General features: G+C 39.3%; 1 long non-coding RNA gene across 1 annotated transcript in view; it reads left to right on the forward strand.

Annotated features, from left to right (window-relative positions):
* LOC139692744 (uncharacterized) overlaps positions 1-24349 on the forward strand; it is a 38917-nt gene continuing 14568 nt past the window's right edge. The window contains exons 1-2 of the long non-coding RNA XR_011701777.1: positions 1-76; positions 5911-5960. This is a non-coding gene — a long non-coding RNA (uncharacterized lncRNA). The remainder of the gene's footprint in view (positions 77-5910; positions 5961-24349) is intronic.

The following is a 24349-nucleotide window of genomic DNA, read 5'->3' on the forward strand; positions in this document are numbered from 1 at the left end:
CACCAAACTGACATTATTGCAACCATGTGCAAGCAGACCGTGGTCCTTTTGCTAGGATTTGCTCTTGTTCCTAATGGTAAGTGCATTCAATATGAAAGCAAAAGGCTTTATTATTGCATGGTAAGTTTCTCCGACGAAATTTTGTACTTACAACTGCAATATCACGCCTCCATCACCTCGTGATTTCGTTTCTCAGACTTAAAATTACAAAGGCAAAAATTATCCATCAATGAATATTAGTTTGCTCCGACATTGATACCAAAAATTATTCACGGTTTGCCTTTATTTCATAGTTTTTAGATTGGCTGACGTAAACGTTCGAGAAACGGGTTCTGATATTGACCCATTCTGTCTTTCTGCTACATTATTGAATTGAAGTAACTTTGATCTAAATGCAAGAAAATATCGGCCAAGGGAATATACGTACATGTTAATTTGCCAGCCTGGCCACTTCTTGATCATTGTTCTTTTGGATGTTGTCTACCTATTAATACCTATAATTATGATTAAATTTTTGCGGGACCCTTTACTTAAACAAATTTTTTACTTTCCATGAGGCACGGTATTTTATAAGCGTTGGTTTACAATGTATTTTCGTGTAAAAAAAGTAATTTGTTTAAGTGTAACTCATGGAATAAAGTTTAATTATGTGATATCGTTGCAGATCATAGAAACAAATTATAAATTCTTAGTGCGTTATATCATATCACAGTTTTCAACCCGGAGGTCCTTTTGATAGGTAAGGGTTGAGCTCACTTAGTACTAAGCCAAATGGCATGTGAAATCAACATATTCTTAAGACAATCTGTTGCTATCCGACACAGCTTGGGTGAGACTGAGGGTGCCGAGAGGCATCACTCGAAATAAAACCTCGGCCCTACCTGCCCACTGGACCAGTCAACGTTAATTCTCAGTGGTTTTAGACATTTGTATCACCGTATTACCAATTCCAGCTGTTTAGTACCATAATCAAGGAACAAAAAAAATTGGTTCAAATTAAACGAATTTGTTTGTTCCCTGGGGATGACAGCAAATTGTAGAATATGCTACTAGCGCAATATAAAGTGTGGATCATTAATAAGAATTAATAATTTTTGACTCTGATATTGAAATTTTTGGAATTAGAAACCATCAACATTGGTAGATGTCCTGCAACTCGTCAGTCTCTTTGTTCAACCGAGCTCGATTAGACCCGTGCCGAGAGCCGCCTATCTTAGGTTGCCCTCGCATTCGTTTGCCGTGATCGCGCAATATTCGTGCCGAGAGTGATAAAATTTCGCATATCCCTTCGCATTCGAAGACTTCCTTTGTTTGAGATAGCTGGAAAAACAAAGGGGGACTCTAGGCCGACCTTTGTTTACTTCTTCGTGTAAACTCCAATCGAAAAAGAGAGCCTTATGACTCTCGTACAAAAATTATTCCTTCGTTCTCACCTTAGCAAAGGCTCGCTCCGTAGGAACGACTCTCGGTACGGACCTTAGTCTTCAACAAACTAAGAATATCTGTGTTCTGGCACGTAAACAAACCTAAATGCAGAGAATATATTTTTTTAATTGGATAATTTTCAATTTCCATCAACTTTTGTTCTTTAATGTAATTAGCCTCGCAAATATTTCGCAAACACGGGGGAGATTCTTCAAGTGACTCACTCACGGATCCTCAAGGGAGACGGACGTGTTTTAAAGCAGCGCATTAGCGACCGCTCGAGGGGTTTAGCGACCGCTAGAAGGCACACTCCCTTGGGCGAAATGGGAAAGGGCATGGCGGTGGATGTAAAGTGTATTATTTGCCGTAGCAAATTGAGAAATGGAGTCCAGTGTAGTGAGTGTTGCTCTTGGTACCACTTTAATTGCTCTAAGAGTAAACTGGAGGATTGCGTGAGTGATAATTGGCAGTGCAGTAAGTGTGAAAGTAAGAAAAATCGAAGAGGCTTAGAAGAAAAAGAGGAGGTAATTGAAAAGCTGCAAGCGGATTTAAACATCGCTCGTAAGACAATATTCAGCCTTTCCGCTGAAAATGAGGAACTGAAAGCATCATTAACAGAGATGAGGCGGCGGGTGAAATAGGAAGTCGAAGATGATCTCCACTTTGTCCGAAGGTGTGATAAGAGTAAACCGTAAGATTTAAGGCCGACCAGAAGTGGAACAAGCTCATGTGACGCGGATGCCGATCGGGCTGGAGGAATACGGGAAAGCATCCTACGGAGAGAGCAGCCAAAGAAGCGAGGAGATGGGAGGAAGGATAGGATAAACGTGAGACCGAAGAGGGAAGTTCTTCCGATGAGGGAGGTCATAGCGTCAAGGGAGGGGACGTCTCTTGGTGATCCAGGGTCACCCAAAGTGAAAATATTTGGTGATTCCACAATACGTTTCGTCAGAGGTTGCGGCGAAAGTATCAATGAAGGCATTCAGTGTTTTAAGTGTTTTCCATTTTCTCCCAAGGATCCCAAATACTCGCGGCCTATTCCAAATGAGGTCTAACTAGAGCAAAATAACACCTCTCTTTAACTTTTTCATTACATTTCCCCACCACCCGTTTTATGAAGCCAAGTTTCTTTAAAGCTGATCCGCATATTGTCCTGATATGTGCCCCCCATGAAAGGCGTGGTGCTAGAACAACCACCAAATATTTAACTTGAATGGCCGTAGTCAGTACTGAACCCTCCTTCCTTTGTTCCAAAATTTCAAAACTGCGCAAAATTTATCTATATTAAGTGTTCATCTCCATTCATTGCACCATTCCGAGATGTTGTCTAAGTCTCTAGAGAGTAGCTCGCGATCTAGTTGATACCTTATTTCCCTGTATACCACCGTGTCGTCAGCAAATAACCTCAGATTGCTACCAACGTGTGTGCTTAAGTCATTGAACCTTCCAGGTATTCAATGGTTGGCAGACGCGGTCACGGTGGGGGGTGGGAAGGCCCAAGAAATCGTTAGTTGTCCTGAGGGAGGGTTTTGTACAGGTGGTGGTTTTGTACAGTTTTGTACGAGGAGGGTTTTGTACAGGTGGTGGAAAAACCCACGCGCGGGGGAAACATCCTCGACGTCATACTTGCGAGACGGAAAAAGTGGGTAGGGGAAGTCGAGGTCCTTCCGGGAATAAGTGACCATTCAGCTGTATCTAAACTGGGAGAGGACTCAGTATAAGGGGCTAGTAAACAAAAAGATAGTTTGGCAATATAAACGTGGTGATAGGGAAGGGTTCCAGACCTTTTTAAGGGAAAAGTATTCGGAATGGGTAAGTGGTGGGCAGAATGTAGAATAAATCTGGAAAACATTTAAGGGGATAATGGAGGAGGGATTAAAAAAATTTGTCCCGAAAAAAATTCTTAAAGAAAATATTGATCCAGAGTTCTACAACCGCAAAATTAGATCCATGAAGAAAAAACTGAGAGTGATTCACAAAAAACGGAACGAGAGCTCGGAATGGCTCATAATTTACAAAAAAGAGTTCGTGAATTGAATAGAGAAAATAAAATAGCCACAGAAAGTTTTCTACAGAAAATAATCGGGATAGATAATGGAAATAAATTTTACAAGTACCTCCGGCGGAGGAAAGACAACAGGGAAAACATAACAGCTTTAAAAAAAGAGGATGACAGAGGATGATGAGGAAGAGGAACACTAATCGTTGACGATAAGGAAAAGGCTAATGCGTTTAATAATTGGTATGCAAGTGTATTTAAGGTTATGGTAAATAAAAAGGATTCTGTAGATACATATCTGAGTCAACAAGGAGGCGAAGAAATATTAAATACCAAAAGTATTAAAACGACGAGCGCAGAAATTTATTAAAAAAATATGAAAATGAGGGCAAATAAATCAAAAGGGCCAGACGGCCAGAGGGCCATCTCAATTGACTTGCTTAAATTGGGTGGTAGTGTAGTTTCAAATTATATAAATCACTTATTCAATGTTACCTTTAACAATAATGCCCTGCCAAATGCTTGGAAGGAGGCATATGTTACGCCAATTTTCAGAGGAGGTAAGGCACTAGTTGATAATTATAGACCGGTAAGCTTGACATCACTTGTAACTTAGCTATTAGAAAAGATAATGGCTGATTATCTCTGGGATTTGTGGGAGAGTGAGATTTGGTTGTATAGTCGCCAATACGGTTTTAGAAAAGGGCTCTCTTGCGAAACTCAGCTATTAGGGTTCTGCCAAGAAATGTTCAACTCTATAGATGCGGGAATAGAAGTGGATGCTATAATAGTCGACCTGTCAAAAGCCTTCGACAAAGTTGACCGCGATCGCTTAATGCTCAAGATGGGCCAATTGCCACTACACACAGATAGAAGAGTAATCTCTTGGGTCAGAAATTTCATGGAAGGTCGAACACAAAGGGTCAAAATAGAAGAAGTGTACTCTGAAAAAACGCGGGTAACATCGGGAGTCCCACAAGGAAGCGTTCTTGGCCCGCTCTTGCTTTTAATCTATATAAATGATCTCCCAGTAAATATTAATTCTCAGATAAGACTTTTCGCAGTTGACTGTATTATCTACAGGAAAGTCGAAAGAAAGTCGAAAGAGACCGCAACATACTTCAAAGGGACATTAATAAAATGGCGGATTGGGTGACAAATAATGGGATGGATATTAATGTTAGCAAATGCAAATCGATCACTTTTAGTTACAAGGTAAATGGAAACAATAGGGAATATAAATTCTCAGAAAATGTCATTCCTAGAAGTGATACTTGCAAATACTAAGGTGTATATTTAACTAAGGACTTAGGGTGGGGGCTAAATGTGGAGTACATCGTTAAGAAATCTTTCAAAACTCTTTATTGGGTGATGAGAAACCTCAAAGGGAGTGCTAGAGCAACCAAGGAGAAGGCGTATCAGACCCTGGTAAGACCAATTTTAGAGTACGCATCTCTAGCATGGGACCCTCATGAAGAAGGACAAATCAAAGAACTGGAAAAGGTACAAAGAAAGGCTTCCCGGTATGTACTGCGGAAGCATAGGAGGATGGAGAGTGTGTCTGACGTGCTAGAAACGCTGGGCTGGGAAACTCTACAAACTAAAAGGAAAGTAAGCAGACTTTGTGGAATGTTCCGTATTCTGAAGGGGGAGAAAGCTCGGGCAGATCTTAGGAAAGAGGCGGGGAGTCCAAATTTTATCGGGAGAAATGATCACAAATTTAAGGTAAAATGCAGGGGCACAAAAACAAATAAAAAAATTTATTTTCTAAATAGAACCATTGTTGATTGGAACACCTTATCTGCAAAAATATTCGAGCCCTTTCCTAACAGAGTGTATGCTACGTAAGGTATATAAGTAATAATTTGATTGATGTATGGTGTATTGTATTATATGTTTTTATTGTATTGTATTGTAATAATATTTTTTAAATTTATCTTTTTTTTTCATCTTGCTGATTGATGGATGTAAATGAGATGGGGATTCGCTTGTTTTGTTAAAGAGATTCGTGTTTTGAAGTCTGATTTTATCCATTATCTTTTGCGATTATTTAGGACTCGTGTGCCACCTGACACTGTCTACCAGCACATGTGTTTTTTTAATACTAATATGTATATATTATATAATTAATGTATATTATATTATAAATAATATAAATTATAAATATTTATATATTATATATAAACATTAGACAATTATTTAATAAAATTTCGCATTTTACCTTTAAGTAAATGTATTTGAGTATTTTACTCGGTATTGTAACGATTGCATATCGTGCGAGGGAAGGGGGAGTGTTTGAACCCGTTTTTTTAATAATAATAATAACATATTATTTTCAGTTGTATTAGTGTCTTGATGTGTACACGTGTATAGGTATGTGACATATACACAATATAGTTTATTCTCAGAATGTCGTGGAGTATAAGCATAATAGATTTACATTTTTATTAATTAAATACTCATACAAAACTCATTTTACATTTCAGTACTCATAAAAGCGGATGACACGACCGAAGACCAAGAAGAATATCGTACTGTGAGTCTGCATTCATAACATGTCGTTAAACTAGATAATGTGATTCCATTGAAAATCATTGCCAAATGAGAAAGCATAATCGTAAGCCTCAATTTCAATGATGTCACGATTATTAACATTATATTTGTCAGTTGTTCCATACTTGACATCGTAACTTTGAAATTATTTCATTTTATCGCATTTATTATTAGGCAAAAATATGCAAAAAATTTTTACTCATATATTAAAATTTATTATTTAATTGTTTGTACTTAATTTTTCTTAACATACATTAATTCATACATTACTATATATACAAATGAATATTATATATATGTATATATATGCATATATATATACATTTTTTATATACATATTTATATACATACAAACACACACTCGTATATACCTTCCAGTTTGAATGCATATATATATGTATGTATAAATATAAATATAAAAATAAATATAAATATAAATAAATAAATAAATAAATAAATAAATATATATATATATATATATATATATATATATATATATATATATATATATATATATATATATATATATATATATATATACACACACACACACACACACGAAACATTCAAACATGAAATGCCGCCAAACGGCGAACAAATACTCCTTTATATGGAAACAGATATAAGGAAAGAGGATAGGAACACACATAAAGGACGAACCCAGGAGAGGTGGGGAAGGCGGAATCAAGCATATCACGAGAGTAATAATAGTTCCTAGACCGGGAATTGAACTCCGGATCTTTCCACTTGCCGGGCGGAGGCTCTTAACCACTTGAGCTATCCAGGAAACGTCATTTACCTTGAGATCTACGATGCTTTATACAAGCAAGTGCCCCGATTCTTTGGCAAGAGATGGCGTTAGGGAGCTGTTTCACCCACCCAAGGGAGAAATAGACAACACACACAGAGGAAGGGATAGTGGCAAAGGAATCATACAACATCATACAGGATAGGAACAGTGCATTTCCTGGCATTTGGGAGTTATAATTGCTCCTGGTAGGGTCACCCATGCCAGATAGGTCGAAGGTTAGGAGCCAGACGAAAGGTAGTCCCCCAGCGTCTGTTCCTCAGTGAGGCGGCTGCAATGGCGTCTGACCCCAGAGGGGCGGCCAGTAAGTGATGGTGTCACGTTAAAAACACTATTGAGGAAGGCAACGGGAAACCACCTCAATTATCATTCCCAAGATTTACATGATGGCCAATACAGAGATTTTGAGTCCTAGCACCTACGGGGCAGGGCCCAATCGGCCGTGTGTCGTGCCCGGCAGTGGGGGTGGCAAGGCTTCCGCGGTTGTCATTCCACGAAACCCTTGCAAGGGAAAACCAGCAGCAGCAGGACAAAGGAGGCCGAAAGAGAGGACCACATTAATTAGAATAGGAAATTGGAGAATGTTAAGCGAGAGATGGAAAGAGGAAATATAGATATTTTACGGCTAGGCGAGGTGAGATGGAAGGATAGCGGGGATTACTGGAGTGAAAATTATAGAATAATATACAGCGGCGGGGGCGAGAGCCAACGAGGGGTTGCAATAGCATTAAATGAAGAGGTAGGAGGGAGCGATGTCAACATAGAGCAGGTAACGGATAGAATAATACTAGTAGAGATAAAAGCCGAACCGACGAACTTTGTTCTTATTCAGGTATACATGCCACCGAGCAACCATACAGAGGAAGTGGTTGATAGGATATACGATCATTTAGAGGATATAATCCCGTGTGTTCCCGGAGAGAAACATTTGATAGTGATGGGGGATTGGAATGCGACGGTAGGCGAAGTAAGAGATAGTGTTGAGGCTGAGGACTATGGTTTAGGCACGAGGAATGACCGCCGGGAGAAAGCAGTTGAGTTCTGCAGGAGACAGGGGTTAGTCATCACCAACACTTGGTTTAGACACCACAAAAGACGCAGGAATACATGAAAAATGCCAAGTGACTCAGAAAGGTATCAGCTAGATTATATCCTGGTTATACACAGGTTTAGGAACATTAATGGAACCGTTAACGCTAAAAGGACTATGAAACCATGGATCACGGATGAGATGATTACAAAAATGGATGAGCGGAGAAAATGGAAGAATTTAAATACAGAGTTAGGCAAAATGAAGTAAAACGAATTAAACAAAAATAGAGGCGGGCAACAAATAAAGCAAAAGAAGCAAAGTGGAAGATGTAGTGCGAGGATATGAAAAGTCTGCAAAGGAAGTGTGAAACTGGTGCGCTGTACAGCAAAGGTAAATCTTTATCGGGAATTAAGAAAGGGAGATCTATGCTAACAGTTAAAGATAAGGCGGGTAATAGTTGACTCAGGAAAGATACAAGAGAGATGGAAGGAGTATATGGAAGAGCTGTATGGTAATGACCCTAGACCAATAAAGTTAGACATAGGAAAGGAACATGACGGAGGGGGAGAAACTTATGTCCATGCACACTCGACGATGAGGTAGAAAGGGCATTAAGGGCGATGAAACTAAATAAGGCCGTGAGGGTGGACAACATTCCCGCGGAACTATTGGAATGTTTAGGAAAATGTCGGAGGAAGTGGCTATATGGGCTAATTCGCAGTATTTATGAGGAAAGAATCTGGCCGGAAGACTTTACAAGATCGCTTTTAGTTCCTATTCCGAATAAGGTAAAGGCTCACTCATGTGAGGACTACAGGACAATTAGTTTGATATCCCACGCAGCTAAGGTTGTTCTCAAGATCATAAACAGAAGGATAGAGATTAGGGCAAATGATTACTTAAGGGACGATCAGTTTGGGTCCAGGAAGGCGAGAGGTACGCGTGATGCCATTGCAGTAATGAGGTTATTAATCGAGAGGAATATGGAACACAACCAGGAGGTATTTGACTGTTTCGTAGATTTCGAAAAAGCGTTTGATAGACTGAATTGGGAAAAACTAATGAGTATTCTGCAGAAAATAGGAATACATTGGAGGGAAAGGAGGCTAATCCGCAACCTGTACGGATCAGACTGCTCAGGTGTGGGTGGGAAACGGGGAGTCTGGATGGGCAGTGTTAGGAAGAGGTGTAAGGCAGGGTTGCCCATTATCACCGCTGCTGTTCACCTGTATGCAGAGGAAATGATTAAAGAGGCATTAGAGGAACTGGAAGTAGGAATGAAAGTGGGCGGGGAATTCGTGAAATCAGTTAGGTTTGCTGATGACTAAGCTTTAATTTGTCAGTCAGCCAAGGGGTTGCAAACATTGCTGAGTGAATTGGAAATTCATTTCGACAGGTATGGGATGAGAATCAATATTAAGAAAACAAAGGTTATGCAATTTCCTAGAAAGAAAAAGGCCAAGCTTAACATTAAAATAAGAGGGCAAAAACTAGAGCAGGTAGAACAGTTTACGTATCTCGGTAGCGTTTTGGACCAACCCGGTCAAAGTAGTAAGGACGTACAGAGAAGAAATGCGCTTGGCAAAGAGGTTTTTACAAGGAGAAGGGAGTTGGTGAGAGTAAGGATATTAAGAATAGACTCGTAAAAACTTTTATATGGAGCGTAGCCATGTACGGTGCGGAAACGTGGTCATTGAAGCAGGAGGATAGACGTAGATTGGAGGCTTTTGAAATGTGGGTGTGGAGAAGAATGGAGAAGGTGAAATGGACAGAGAAGAAAACAAATGAGGAAGTACTTGGTATGGTGGGCGAAGAGAGGGGTTTGTTTGGAGAAATCCTATGGAGGCACGAAAAGTGGATGAAGGGGGTGTTCACCAGCAGTGGGATGTTGAAGACTGTGATATAGGGTAGAATGTTGGGCAAAAGAGGAAAGGGAAGGAACAGGATAGGGATGTTAGACGGGATGAAGGGAGGAAGAAAGTACTCAGAGCTGAAGAGGGACCTGATGTAGAGTAGGATGATGGATTTTGTGTTTTGTTAGGAGTAATAAAATATTTGTTTGGTAGTTGTGTCCATCCCAAAACCTACCTTAACCGGTAGATTACCATTAAAAAAAAATATATATATAAACGTATGTATATATATATATATATATACATATATATATATATATATATATATATATATATATTATATTATATATATATATATATATATATATATATATATAATGGGCTGACACAACATAACACAAATAGAAAAGAATAGACACATATAAAAGAACACTTACACGGTAAATTGTTCGAGCTTTCGGCCTTCTCAGGGGCCTTCTTCAAGAGAGACTGAAAATATGCTATGGATCAGGAGAGGGGAAAGAGTTATGGGCGTGGAGGGGAGGTGTGGAGGGGAGGTGTTGAGGTTAATGCTGGGAGGGAAATTAAATATGGCGGTTAAGGGTGGGAATTTTAAAGGAACGAAAGGATAGTATGTAGGCGGATTCACGAGTTCTCACCTCTATGTTGGTAGCTGAATCAGGTAGGGATTCTCGGATGCTGAGGGAAAAACACTGGTCGAATGAAAGGTTGTGGGAATTGGCGTGTGAAGGGATAGGAAGAGAAGAGAGTGAGGCAGAATTACAGGAGTACCGGTGAATATTCATTCGGATGGATAAGGGGGTAAAGCATTCACCTATGTAGAAGGAAGTGCAATGTTTGCATGATAAAAGATAAATAATATTTTTTGAGAGGCAATTAGCGTGGGAACGAGGTGGGGGGGCTATGAGGGGATGTAGGGAGAGGGGAGTAGGCATAATAAGAGGACAGGTTTTACATCGGGGGCGGTTGCAAGTTGGGGAAATATTGGGAAATTTGTCACGGGGGGGCGCCAAAGGGTTGGTGGATCTCAGAAGGTTTTTGAGATTGGCGGGTCGTCTGTATGCGATAGATGGGCATTTGGGTAGTAAGGATGAGGTCGCGTCATTGTCATGCAAAATTGGAAACAGTTCTTTAAGGAGGGTTTTCAGTCTGTGTGATCCGGGGTAATAGGTGGTGCAAAGGTTGAGTCCTGCGTCAGATGTGGGCTTGTTATTGTGTGGTGTGTGTGGTCGGGTGGAACGGTGGATTTTATTTCGTAGCAACTTTTCTGGGTAACCGCGTTTGAGGAGTGCAAGGTGTAGATTGGCAAGGTATTTGTTGAGAGTGGCTGTGGTGTTGCAAATTCGGTGTTCGCGGATAGAGAGAGAGTTAGGAATCGAGCGTTTCGTGTGTTGAGGATGACAGCTTGTGTGGTGTAGGTATTGCTGATGGTTAGTGGCTTTGATGTGTACTGAAGTAGTGAATTTGTTGTTTTGAAGTGAGATGTCTGTGTCAAGAAAGGTGATGGTGGAGTCTGAAATGGAAGAGGTGAATTTAACCGTGAAAGATGAATTTAAGGCGGATAAGAAGCTGTTGAGAGAGTCAGAGCCATGTGTCCAGAGAATAAAAATATCGTCTATGTAGCGGACCCAGAAAAGAGGTTGAAGGGGTTGCTGTGACAGGAAGGTCTCTTCGAGATGGCCCATGAAGAGATTGGCGTATGATGGTGCCATCCTCGTTCCCATTGCTGTGCCTTTTGTCTGTAGGTAAAAACAATTTTGGAAAGTGAATGTATTTTTTGTTAGGACGAAAGTGGCAAGATTGAGGAGAAATTCCGTTGAGGGACGCTGGGGTAGGGGGCGCAGAGAAAGATAATGCCGGAGGGAGGATAAACCTCCTGCATGGGGAATAGAAGTGTAAAGTGAGGTAACGTCGATGGTGGCCATAAGTAGGTTGGGTGTGGAGGGAATAGAGACGGAATTTAGACGGTCGAGGAAGTGGTACGTGTCTTTCGTGAAGGAGGGAAAGGAGAGTACAAGTGGTTGTAGGTGGTGGTCAAGGAATGCGGAGATTCTTTCGGTGGGAGAATTGTAACTGGAAACTATAGGACGACAGGGGATGTTGGGTTTGTGTATTTTTTGGGAGGAGATAAAACTGGGGTGTTCTGGGGTTTGGGGGTGAAAGTAGGGATGTGTCTTGGGAGGTGAGGCCTTCTTCTGGTCCGGTGTGGAGGAGAAAAGACCGAATTTCGGTTTGGAAAGTTTGTGTTGGGTTTTTGGTTAGAGTGGTATAGGTGGATGTATCGTTCAGGTGAGCGAGGGCTTTGGAAATATAATCATTGGTGTTTAGAATTACAACAGAGGAGCCTTTATCGGCGGAGGTAACAACGATGTTAGGATTGGACTGTAGGGTTTTTAGGGCATGACGTTCGTTCATGGAGAGGTTATTTTTCGATCTGAGATGTTTTCTGAAGGATTGATTGGAAACTTTTTCGATGGAAGACGTATAAAAATTTCGACAGGATGGTTACTAGGACGGGGTTTTGGCTATTTTATATATATATATATATATATATATATATATATATATATATATATATATATATATATGCATGTGAAAGCGCAATATATTATATATAATAATTATTAGGTAATCTACTGGTTAAGGTAACCTTTTGGATGCACACAGCTACTAAATAAAACAATTTGTGACTCCTAACAAAACACAAAATCCAGAATCCTACTCTATATCAGGTCCCTCTTCATCTCTGATGACTTTCTTCCTCCCTTCATTCTGCCCAACATCCACATCATGTTCCTGCCCTTTCCTCGTTTGCAGTACATTCTCCCCTCTATTACAGTCTTCAACATCCCACTGCCAGTCAATACTACGGATCAGCCCATGTAGCCTCTTCCTCCCACATTTTCCTAAGCATTTTAAAAGTTGCATGGGAATGTTATCTACCCCCACGGCCTTATTTAGTTTCATCTCCCTTAATGCCCTTTCTATCTCATTGTCTAGTATGCCTGGACCTAAGCTGTCTTCCTCTACGTCATTTTCTTTTTCAATGTCTAACTTTGTTGGTCTAAGCTCTTTACTAAACAGTTCTTCTATATATTCCTTCCATCTCTCTTCGATCTTTCCTGTGTAAACTATTACCTTACCCGCCTTATCTCTAACTGTTAGCATAGCTCTTCCTTTATTTCTTCCCGATAACGATTTAACTTTGCTGTACAGCGCACCGATTTCACCCTTCCTCTGCAGACTTTCCATATCCTCGCACTGCGTCTTCCAACATGCTTCTTTTGCTTTATTTGTTGCCCGCCTCAATTTATTGTTCAATTCTTTGTACTTCATTTTGCCTAATTCTGTATTTATATTCTTCCATTTTCGCCGCTCATCCATCTTTGTAATCATCTCATCTGTGATCCATGGTTTCCTAGTCCTTTTAGCGTTAACGGTTTCAAAAGTGTCTTTTGCGGCTTTAGACAACCCTTTCTTGATCACATCTCATTTTTCTTCGATAGTACTAAACAGTTTACTATTCTCCATGATTTTCTCTACCGCCTGTTTGTATTCCTTCCTTTTCAACCCATTTAATGCTTCTACATTCCATTTTCTAACTCGCCGCCCCTGCCTTATCTTTTTGAAACGTACGCTACATTTCATAACAACTAAATTGTGGTCTGAGTCCGCATCCGCTCCCGGGAAGCTGTGCGAATTTATCACACTGTTCCTAAACCTGTGTCTAACCAGGATATAATCTAGCTGATATCTTCCTGAGTCACCTGGCATTTTCCATGTATACCTGCGTCTTTTGTGGTGTCTAAACCAAGTGTTGGTGATGACTAACCCCTGTCTCCTGCAGAACTCAACTGCTTTCTCCCCGCGGTCATTCCTCGTGCCTAAACCGTAGTCGCCCACCTCATCACCATCTCTTCCTTCGCCTACCGTCGCATTCCAATCCCCCATCACTATCAAATGTTTCCCTGCAGGAACACACGCGATCATGTCCTCTAACTGATCGTATATCCTATCGACCTCTTCTTCCTTATGGTTGCTCGGTAGCATGTATACCTGAATAATAACTAAGTTCGTCGGTTCTGCTTTTATCTCCACTAGTATTATTCTATCCGTTACCTGCTCTATGTTGACTACGCTTCTTCCTACCTCTTCATTTAATACTATGGCAACCCCTCGTTGGCTCTCGTCCCCACCGCTGTATATTATTCTATACTTATCACTCCAGTAATCCCCGCTAACATTTCACGTCCATATTCTAACTAATTTGGTCTTCTTCTCCTGCGTCTTCTGTCCTGCTGCTGCTGGTTTTCCCTTGCAAGGCTTTCGTGGGATGACAACCGCGGAAGCCTTGCCTCCCCCGCTGCCGGGCACGACACACGGCCGATTGGGCCGAGCCCTGTGGTTGCCAGGACTCAAAATATCTCTATTGTCCATCATATTTTTCTTGGGAATTATAATTTAGGTGGTTTTCCGTTGCCTTCCTCAATAGTGTTTTTAACGTGATACCATCACTTACTCGCCGCCCCACTGGGGTCAGACGCCATTGCAGCCGCCTCATTGAGGAACAGACGCTGCGTGGACTACCTTTCGTCTGGCTCCTAACCTTCGACCTATCTGGCAAGGGTGACCCTACCAGGAGAAATTTTTATTACTCCCACCAGCACAGCTCTAGGGGTCATCGGAACGCACAAGCCCTTCCACCACGTCAAGGTTGTAGTCCGGGGAGGGATATATATGTATATATATATGTACATATATATATATGTGCACATATATATATGTATATATATATATGTTTATATATATGTATATGTACGTATATATATGTACATATATATATATATATATGTATAATTATATATATATATACATACATATATATATATATATATATATATATATATATATATATATATATATATATATATATATATATATATATATATATATATATATAGGCGCAAGTTGTGTCTCGCAGGATCTACGTATTCGGAAACCGTGCTTGTTTTTCATTAATATCGTCTATTTTCGAGGTGTCTCCCGTTCGAACTAAGCAACTATACTTATGTTACTTAACCTTGCTCGAAATCGATGTGAGGGAAATATGTCTGAAATTACTCGGCTCCTCCTGGTCTCCGTTTTTATTTATTGGTGTTACGCTAGTCATTTTCCAGTCTTTAGGAACCCTTCGCTCTTCCAGCGACTTCTTATATATTATTTCTAGATATGGCGCAATTTCCGATGCTAGATCCTTACATATACGAGCGGGTATTTCATCGGGTCGGAAAGATTAATTGGGCTTAATATTTTTCAGCAAACCTTCTCTTCAATTTTATCAATTAATAAGCTATCGGGGGTATGTGGTAAGGTAACGGGGGTATTTTGTGAGATATTATTGAAGATACTTTGAAAGAAGCAATTTAGTAAGCTAGCCTTTTCCAAACTGCTGGTTTGCATTTTGTTCTTTTTCATTTATAAGTGAATTGACAGTTGACATATTTCGATGATTTCTCTGACGCGCGACCAAAATGCTTTTGGATTTTCTTTCAAAATTTCCACTAACCTTTTTCTTTTGAATTCCCTCAACGCTTTCCGAAATTCATTCTTTGCATTCGCCCTTGAATTATAATCATAGCTAATCTCATTCTTTTTGTCGCTATAGATATCATCTTGAAAATTTTTCATCTTGGCGTGACGCAGCTTTTGACGTCGCAATGCCTCTCTCTGACATCCGCGTTGGACCATTTAGGTTCCGTGTTATCTTTTATGAATTTACTGCGAATGAACTGAATGTTGACTGCTGAGCGCGTGATCTCTTGGAAGTGATTCCACGTATCCTCAGTATTTTGGTTATTATTATCTCTCTTAAAATTTACAAATTTATTATGCAGCACGCACTTCAGGCCATTGCAGTTTCCTTCTTTAAATAAGTAAATTTTCGTTTTAGTATTCTTATTTCGGGCTCCATGTTGCGAAAACTTAGCATTTACTCCCCTGTGATAAATAATTCCTTTTAAAGTTTCTATAGTTTAGACTTTTTTGGGAATATTCGTTGCTAACAAATCCAGGATATTATCGCCTCTAGTTGGTGAAGTGACAAGTTGATTCAATGAGTTCAATCTAAAATGCTAATCCTATCCAATAGCGATTTGCAGACATCTTTGTCTTTGCCACCGTTTTGAAACTATATGTGCTCCAGCCAGTTGACGGGGCATTGAAATCTCCACCTTTGACTTGCTGATCTTATTCTAACATTGATTCGTCTCTGTCGACAATTGTGTCTGTTGCACACAAATTTATTTTAGACATTGATTGACCCCGTTAATTCGAGTAAATATCATTTCCTAATATCTCTGAGACTAAGGCATTTTTGTACTCATGAGATGAGGACCTGAACAAGTTTTTTTTGCTTCGAAATACAAGCGATTCTGTAAAAAGGTAGATCTGCTGCAGTCGTTGGACTAAATAACCTGGAAAAGAGAAAAGAAATAATTAATATTATTAATTACCTTCATCGTTCAAAGTAATGTTTAGGGTAACGTTGGCTTCATTAATATGCTTATTTCATGGCTACTACTTTACGAAATCGTGCACTTTCTCGATTAGGGCGTCATCAGTCGACGCTGATGGTCTTCCGGAATGCTCGTCGTCTTCCCCTGATTGCCGCTCCTTTTTGAACCGGGTTAACCATTCATGACGCTCAAAACGTTTCATAGCATCCTCACCATAAGACTTGATAGCCAGCTTAAAAGTTTCCGTGAATGATTATTTTCTGAGTTTCACGCATAATATCACAGAACGATGCTGCTCCTTCAATGAGTTCAATTCCGCGCATCCGACTTTTTCCCGCTCTCCACGAACGCTCATTCACATTACTTTTCAACAAAGGGGATCGGGATGGTGCAATGGCTAACGTACTGGCTTCCCACCCAGAGGGCCCGGCTTCAAATTCCCGTAGTGTGGAATAATTTCCAGTGGTATCTCGATCCATACTTGAAGTGCTTTTTGGAGGGCACTTTGACTGAGTACGCCGTAGGTCGGATGGGGCATTAAGCTGCGGACCCCTTGGCGCCATTCGTAAAGAGTAGGCTAATGCCGACGCCGGGTTTCTCCCCACCCGTCATTCTTTTCTATCCATCCCTAATAGCTCCAAGGACTTCAGCTGTCGGTTGCCTCCCCTAAATACTACTGCTACTAATCAACAAAGCAAGATATCAACAAATAAGTTGAAGATGGTTATTTGGGAAGTTTTCGCGTGCACAACGAATTCAAGCAGATTAAAAAATAACCGACTGTGGGTGCGCTATTAAAAAAGTTCGACAGCATTTTGAACTGATGTCGTAGACTTCTGCATGAATTATTAAAAAACAGAATTCACATTCTAAGTAATAACAAGTGAACTACAGAAACCAGTTAATGGAACTTAAAAATAAAATGGGAAATGTTTTGCTGACTATTTTTTTGGATAATCTACAAAAATTATCAAAACGAGTCAAGTTTTGCACATAAATATTTCAACGATTTATATTGCTAAAATAGGGAAAAAATAAAGTGGAAAAACAGCCCCAATTTCCCATTCGCAATTATAACACTCGCATTCTTAAGTATTAATTTTCTTTCACAATATTTCATGTATTTCATATGTTTCATACTGTTTACGGATTTAATTTTAAATCTAAATATCAGTAAAAATTTCAATGAGTTTAAAACTCTAAATGTACAGATAGTCATTCATAGCCACATTCACTATGCCCTGCAATTCATTTCGAAAGTTCTTACAAATCTAGATTATTTCTCAAAATGTAATAAATAAATATTTGTGGCATTCTTTTTTCTATGTGAATGCCTTGTGAATGATTTTTTAGCAACTCGAGTTTTTTTTACTTCTTCTTTAAGTAAATTGGGCTCGTATAGAGCAGTTAGTGATAGTTCACATTGTAATAACGTAAAATAAAGGGCATATCAGCAACAAACAAGTTTTTCGGAACACGAGGAGAGGACGCTATTCATTTACGATGAAGTGGGAGATCTAGGTTGATCTACATTGTTCCTAAAAGTGAACACGTATCCATGCCACTAGAAAGTGTATTCAGTAGAGTAGAAGCGAAAGTCCAAATAGCGATAATCTGACATGCAGATAGTAATGAGTGGACAAATATGGGTCGCGACGGTACTCTGCAATGAATTAGCGAAGGCAGTTCAGAGCAGCCATTATGTTATATATGATAGTTAAGGGTATTACAAATCAAATTTAAACAAGTTGTTGCGGATACAACAAGTGAGAGAGTTAAGATAAAATGATATCAGTGGGAAATAGTGCGAATCTTTAATCCGAATTTCGCTATTTGGGCGCAAAGGGGAAGAGAAGTATTATCCTAGATGTTGCATTACTATTTACTTCCAGTTTATGTCCAGATTAATTTAGTTAATTATTATTTATATTTGATCCTGTTGGAATGGCCCATGTTCCTTTGCAGACGACAAAAAATTTAGTTGGAAATTGTGCAGAATATTTTTGGGCATATTTTTAGCGAAGTAAATTCAGTCCTCTGTTTACTAAAATTGAAGTTAAGGTCCCAGATTATGCCCCATTTATAGGTTTTTCTTAAAGCACCGAGATGTTTGAATGATCTGAAGTGTTATGAATTAGTTTAAATATTTTGGTGTTATCAGCTTGAAGCAGGGCATTCGACGAAAGAACAAGGGAGAACTAGAGCTGGAAAAAATACTGCGGAAAGTGCCATGGAAGTTAAGCCGTTGACCTAATTTATGGGGTGCTGTGCTTGAGGGATCGGAATCCTCCATCGATAAACATAGCATCTAGTTGTACATTCTTTGCTGTTGAACTGACACATTGATGTTGAGAGACTGATTAATTGATTAAACAGAGCATGGCGAATAATAATCCTCTGGAAACGATAAGAAATACTAGGAAACTAAGAAATGGGACAGAAGTGTGAGATGTAATTTTTCGGCCAAGTTTTATGTTCGTGAAAATATGTGCTCGTATAAAGTTCAGATGTAAGTGGTGACGGCATTACTAGCAGATTTACATTTCTAATAGGCACAAAAGGGACAGGGGAATAAGCAGAAATACTGGTGAATATGTGGACTAAAATAAGACCCACGTTGCCTGCGAAATTAAGGAGAGATTCGTATTTTTAGTATTAGATTAGGATTTTTAAAATTTATTATGCATTAGTCCAAAAACAGTACTTTGATCTTAACATCGGACTTTGAACATTGATATAACAATTTGACAATTATATGCACCCAAGAATTCAAGATTGAGTACTTGAATTGTATTTTGAGTATTGAAGTAAAAAAACGTTAAGACAGAGCGAAACATTATTTTCTTTTAAATCTAACTGCCCAGATTAACCAATAACACCATTTAAATAAAAGTCATGCGAACTATTCGAAAAAAGTACTGAAAAAAAAATTGCACACAAAAATGAACACAATATCCACGCTTAACATCGAATTATGAAGCTTAATATTCTGAGGGAAACCTCTGTTTTCCATATGCTTTGTTGCAAATGCTAATGGTGAAGATTATTTAAATGATATTTGCATGCCTTTTTAACTATTAGAAATTTGCAGGACTCCACCGCTGACTCCGATGGAGACCCCCTCGCCAATATCATGAACAAACTGCCGACCATGTTGAGCACGGGAGGAGGAGAAGCCGAAACGGCGCTCATGCGACTACTTGAGAGGTTAACAGGGGTCGAGAATAACCCCTCCGAGTGAGACGTCGAGAGCGAACAATGGTACACAGCAAATTGGCGATGACGACAAGGACAAGCACTTGCCGGTTGAACACTCTTAACTCATGCTCCACTCTTAACTGGGAAACTGAAGCGTTGGACATTCATGCACGGAGAAGATTGGTGTCTCATTGACGAATTCCCGTATTAATAAAATTCTCACCAGCATCACTAAAATCTCTTATGTTATTTCTGCTCTTTGGCACAAATTATTCCATTTGGGCGAGTTATCATTTCATTAAGAGATTGGAGTTTGTCCTAATAGAGTCCCGGCAACTACGGGGCTCGGCCTAATCAGCCGTGTGTCGTGCCCGGAAGCGGGGGAGGTAAGGCTTCCGCGGCCGTCATCCCACGATGGGATGAGAATCAGTATTAATAAAATAATGGTTAAGCGATTTTCTAGAAAGAAATAGGCTAAGCTGAACATTAAAATAGGAGGGCAAAAACTAGAGCAGGTAGAACAGTTTACGTATCTCGGTAGTGTTTTGGACTAACACGGTCAAAGTAGTAGGGACGTAAAGGAGAAGAATTGCGCTAAGCAAAGAGGCTTTCACAAGGAGGAGGGAGTTGATGACAGGGACGTTGAGTAAGGATGTTAAGAAAAACTTGTCAAAACTTTGATATGGAGCGTAGCTATGTACGGCGCGGAAACGTGGTCATTGAAGCAGGAGGATAGACGTAGACTGGAGGCTTTTGAAATATGGTTGTGGAGAAGAATGGAGAAGGTGAAATGGACAGAGAAGAAAACAAATGAGGAAGTACTGGATATGGTGGGCGAAGAAAGGGGTTTGCTGGGAGAAATCCTATGGAGGTAGGAAATGTGGATGAAGGGGGTATTGACTGGCAGCGGGATATTGAAGACTGTAATTGAGGGGAGCATGTTAGGAAAACGAGGAAAGGGAAGGAACAGGATAGGGATGTTGGACGGGATGAAGGGAGGAAGAAAGTACTCAGTACTGTTCCAAAGTACCAAAATGCCCAACAACGTTAACCTTCGAAAGACTTTTACTGATCAGAAATAAAATGCCAGAAGTGTCTAAAGAGCAGGCATTATCAAAATCCGAACATTGCTAATGAAATGATTATGTTTTAAAATTACAATCATAGACGCTAAAACCGATGTTTTCGGTCGCAAAACCCAATGATATGTAAACAGAAGAATCCTAATCATTAAAAGTAAATACAAAGAGCGATGACGGAAAGTGAAATAGAATCTTTCGTGGAATTTCACCATATTAGATACGGTATTTAGCAACTTATGTCAATTTTTCACCTTTTAAAAACCCTTATTGTTAAAAAGTACATAAATGCCCAAAAGCGTTAAACTTGGAAAGACATTTACGGATTAGAAAAAAAATGCCAGATGAGATTAAAAAGTAGGCATTCTCAAAATCCGAACAATGCTACTGAGGGTAATTAGGTGTTAAATTTCAATACTGGACAATAAAATCGATGTTTTCGGTCACAAAACCGAATGATATGTAAACAGAAAAATCCTATTCAAAAAAAGTAAATACCTAGGATGATGACGGAATGTGAAATAAAATATTTCGCGTATTCTCACTATATTAGATACTGTTTTTCGCGGTTAATGTCAATTTTTCACTTTTCAAAAACTCAATTTGTTCCAAAGTACCAATAAGCCCAAGAGCCTTAAACTTGGAAAGATATTTACGGATAAGAAAAAAAATGCCAGACGTGATTAAAAAGCAGGCATTCTCAAAATCCGAAAAATGCTACTGAGGGTAATTAGGTGCTAAAATTTCAATAATTAACTTTAAAGTCGATGTTTTCGGTGACAAATCCCAATAATATGCAAACAGAAAAATCGTGATCAAAAAAATAAATACCTAACCTGACGACGGAATGTGAAATAAAATATTTCGCGTTTTCTCACTACATTAGATACGGTTTTTTGAAAAAAACGAACGAAAAAACGATGAGTTGAGTTTTACCAAAAAGTCCCTTTAGAACGAACAAAATCGTCATAAATTACGAAATTTCGGATCTGATATAGCAAAATAACGTAAACAATTTTCTTTCACCTTCCCTCATCGCTGTTGGGATTTAAATTTACTGGTTAAAATTTTCTTTTTTTATATCATTTGGCATTTCAACCGACAACAACGGTATTAGCGTGCAAAATTGTCTTTTCAACACTGAATAGCGTCAGAAGCATTGTTCGGAATCGTGTGGGCGCTTGTTTTCAGTGGCTGCTTTATTTCATTTCAGATAATTAAATTTGTTTTGAAGGATAAGGCTTTTGGGCATCGAGTTAAGTTTTACCAAGAAGTCTCCTTGAAACGAAAAAAATCGTCATAACTTACGAAATTTTGGATCTACTAGTGTATAATTACGTAAAAGATTTTCTTTCACCTTCCCTCATCGCTGTTGGGATTTAATTTTAGTGTTCATTAACTCTCTTTTTTAATATCATTTGGCATTTCAACAAACAACAACGGAATTAGCGTGCAAAATATTCTTTTTAACACTGAATTTCGTCAGTAGCATTGTTCGGATTGTTGCGAGTGCTTGTTTTCAGTGGCTTATTTTATTTCATATCGGATCAACAAATGTGTTTCAAAGTATAAAGCTTTTAGGCACAGAGTTAAGTTTTACCAAAATGTCTCTATAGAACGAAAAAAATCGTCATATACTACGAAATTTCGGATTTTAAAGAGTATTATTACGCAAATGATTTTCTTTTACCTTCCCTCGTCGCTGTTATGATGTAATTTCAGTGTTCAAAAATTATATTTTTTTATATCCTTTTTCATTTTCATTCAAAATTGTCTTTTTAAAACTGAATAGCGTCAGAAGCATTGTGCGGATTCGTGTGGGCGCTTGTTATCAGTGATTTTTTTTATTTCACTTCAGATACTTAAATGTTTTTGAAGTATAAGGCTTTTGGACACCGAGTGAAGTTTTACCAAAAAGTCTCTTTAAAACGAAAAAAAATGCTCATAAATTACGAAATTTCGGATTTTAAAAATTATAATTACGTCAAAGGTTTTCTTTTGCCTTCCCTATTCGCTGCTGGGATTTAATTTTAGTGTTTAATAATTTTCTTTCTTTATATCATTTGGCATTTCAACCGAAAACAACGGTATTAGCGTGAAAAATATACTTATTAACACTAAATTGCGTCAGTAGCATTGTTCGGATTTGTGCGAGGGCTTGTTTTCAGTGGATTCTTTATTTAATGTCAGATCAAAAAATGTGTTTCGAAGGATGAGGCTTTTGGGCATCGATTTAAGTTTTACCGAAAAGTCTCTCTGAACCGAAAAAAATCGTCATAAATTTCGAAATTTCGGATATACTATAGTATAAATACGTAGACGTTTTTCTTTCACCTTCCCTCATCGCTGTTGGGATTTAATTTTAGTGTTCATTAACTCTCTTTTTTTATATCATTTGGAATTTCAATCCACAACAACAGTATTAGCGTGCAAAATTGCCTTTTTAACACTGAAGAGCGTCAGAAGCATTCTTAGGATTCGTGTGGGCGCTTGTTTTCAGTGATTTTTGTTATTTCATTTCAGATAATTAAATGTGTTTCGAAGTCTATGACTTTTGGGCACTGCGTTAAATTTTACAAAAGTGTCTCTTTAAAACGAAAAAAATCTTCATAAATTACGAAATTTCGGATCTAATATAGTATAATTACGTAAAAGATTTTCTTTCACTTTCCCTCATCGCTGTTGGGATTGAAATTAAGTGTTCCTTAATTTTCTTTTTTATATCATTTAGAATTTCAATCCACAACAACGGTATTAGCGTGCAAAATTGCCTTTTAAACACTGAATTGCGTCAGAAGCATTGTTCGGATTCGTGCGAGCGCTTGTTTTCAGTGACTTCAGTTATTTCATAAATAAAAATCCAGTATCCTAGTCTACATCAAGTCCCACTGACTTCGCCGCCGGGCTCCACGGGAAAACTGTTTTCTCCAAAATTGACTTGGTTAGGGCTTACAACCAAATTCCGGTTGCGCCGGAGGATGTTCCAAAAACTGCTATTACGACCCCCTTCGGGCTTTTCGAGTTTCCCTACATGTACTTCGGTTTGCGCAATGCTGCGCAAACTTTCCAACGATTTATGGACAATGTGTTACGCGAGCTAGACTTCTGTTATGTTTACCTCGACGACATTTTGGTTGCCTCAGCCGACGAGGAAGAGCATAACAGGCACCTCAATGTAATTTTTACGAGGCTCAGCGATAGCGGCGTTCTCATAAACTCCGCCAAGTGTATTTTCGGTGTCGCAAAAGTTACCTTTTTAGGCTATAGTGTTTCCGCCGAGGGTACTCAGCCTCTCGCAGACAAAGTGGAAGCTATTTGTAATTTCCCCTTGCCCGGAACCGTAAAAAAGTTAAGCCAATTCTTGGGGATGCTTAATTTTTACAGAAGGTTTATTCCCAATGCAGCCTCACTGCAAGCCCCACTCCATAATGTCCTGGGGGGGAAGGTAAAGGGCAGTGACGTCCTGGTGTGGTCGGAAAGCCTAAGGGAGTGTTTCGCTTCTTGTAAGCAAGCGATTTCGCAGGCTACCCTACTCGCCCACCCGAACCCCGAGCTACCCCTTGCGTTATTTTCAGACGCATCCGACAGCAGTTTGGGGGCAGCCCTACAACAGTTAACACACAAGGGTTGGCAGCCCCTTGCCTTTTTCACGAAAAAGCTTAGCCCCGCGGAAGTAAAATACAGTGCTTACGACAGAGAACTACTGGCTGTCTATAGAGCAGTGCTTCATTTCAGGCACATGATCGAAGGAAGGCACTTCATTATATTCACTGATCAGAAACCCCTTACCTTCGCGTTTCGACAGAAGGCGGATAGGTGCTCCCCACGGCAGTTCCGCTATCTCGACATGATAGGGCAGTATTCT

This window comes from Hetaerina americana, unplaced genomic scaffold, assembly GCF_022747635.1.
Source record: "Hetaerina americana unplaced genomic scaffold, ioHetAmer1.1.p SCAF_40, whole genome shotgun sequence".
NCBI classification, from domain to species: Eukaryota; Metazoa; Arthropoda; class Insecta; order Odonata; family Calopterygidae; genus Hetaerina; species Hetaerina americana.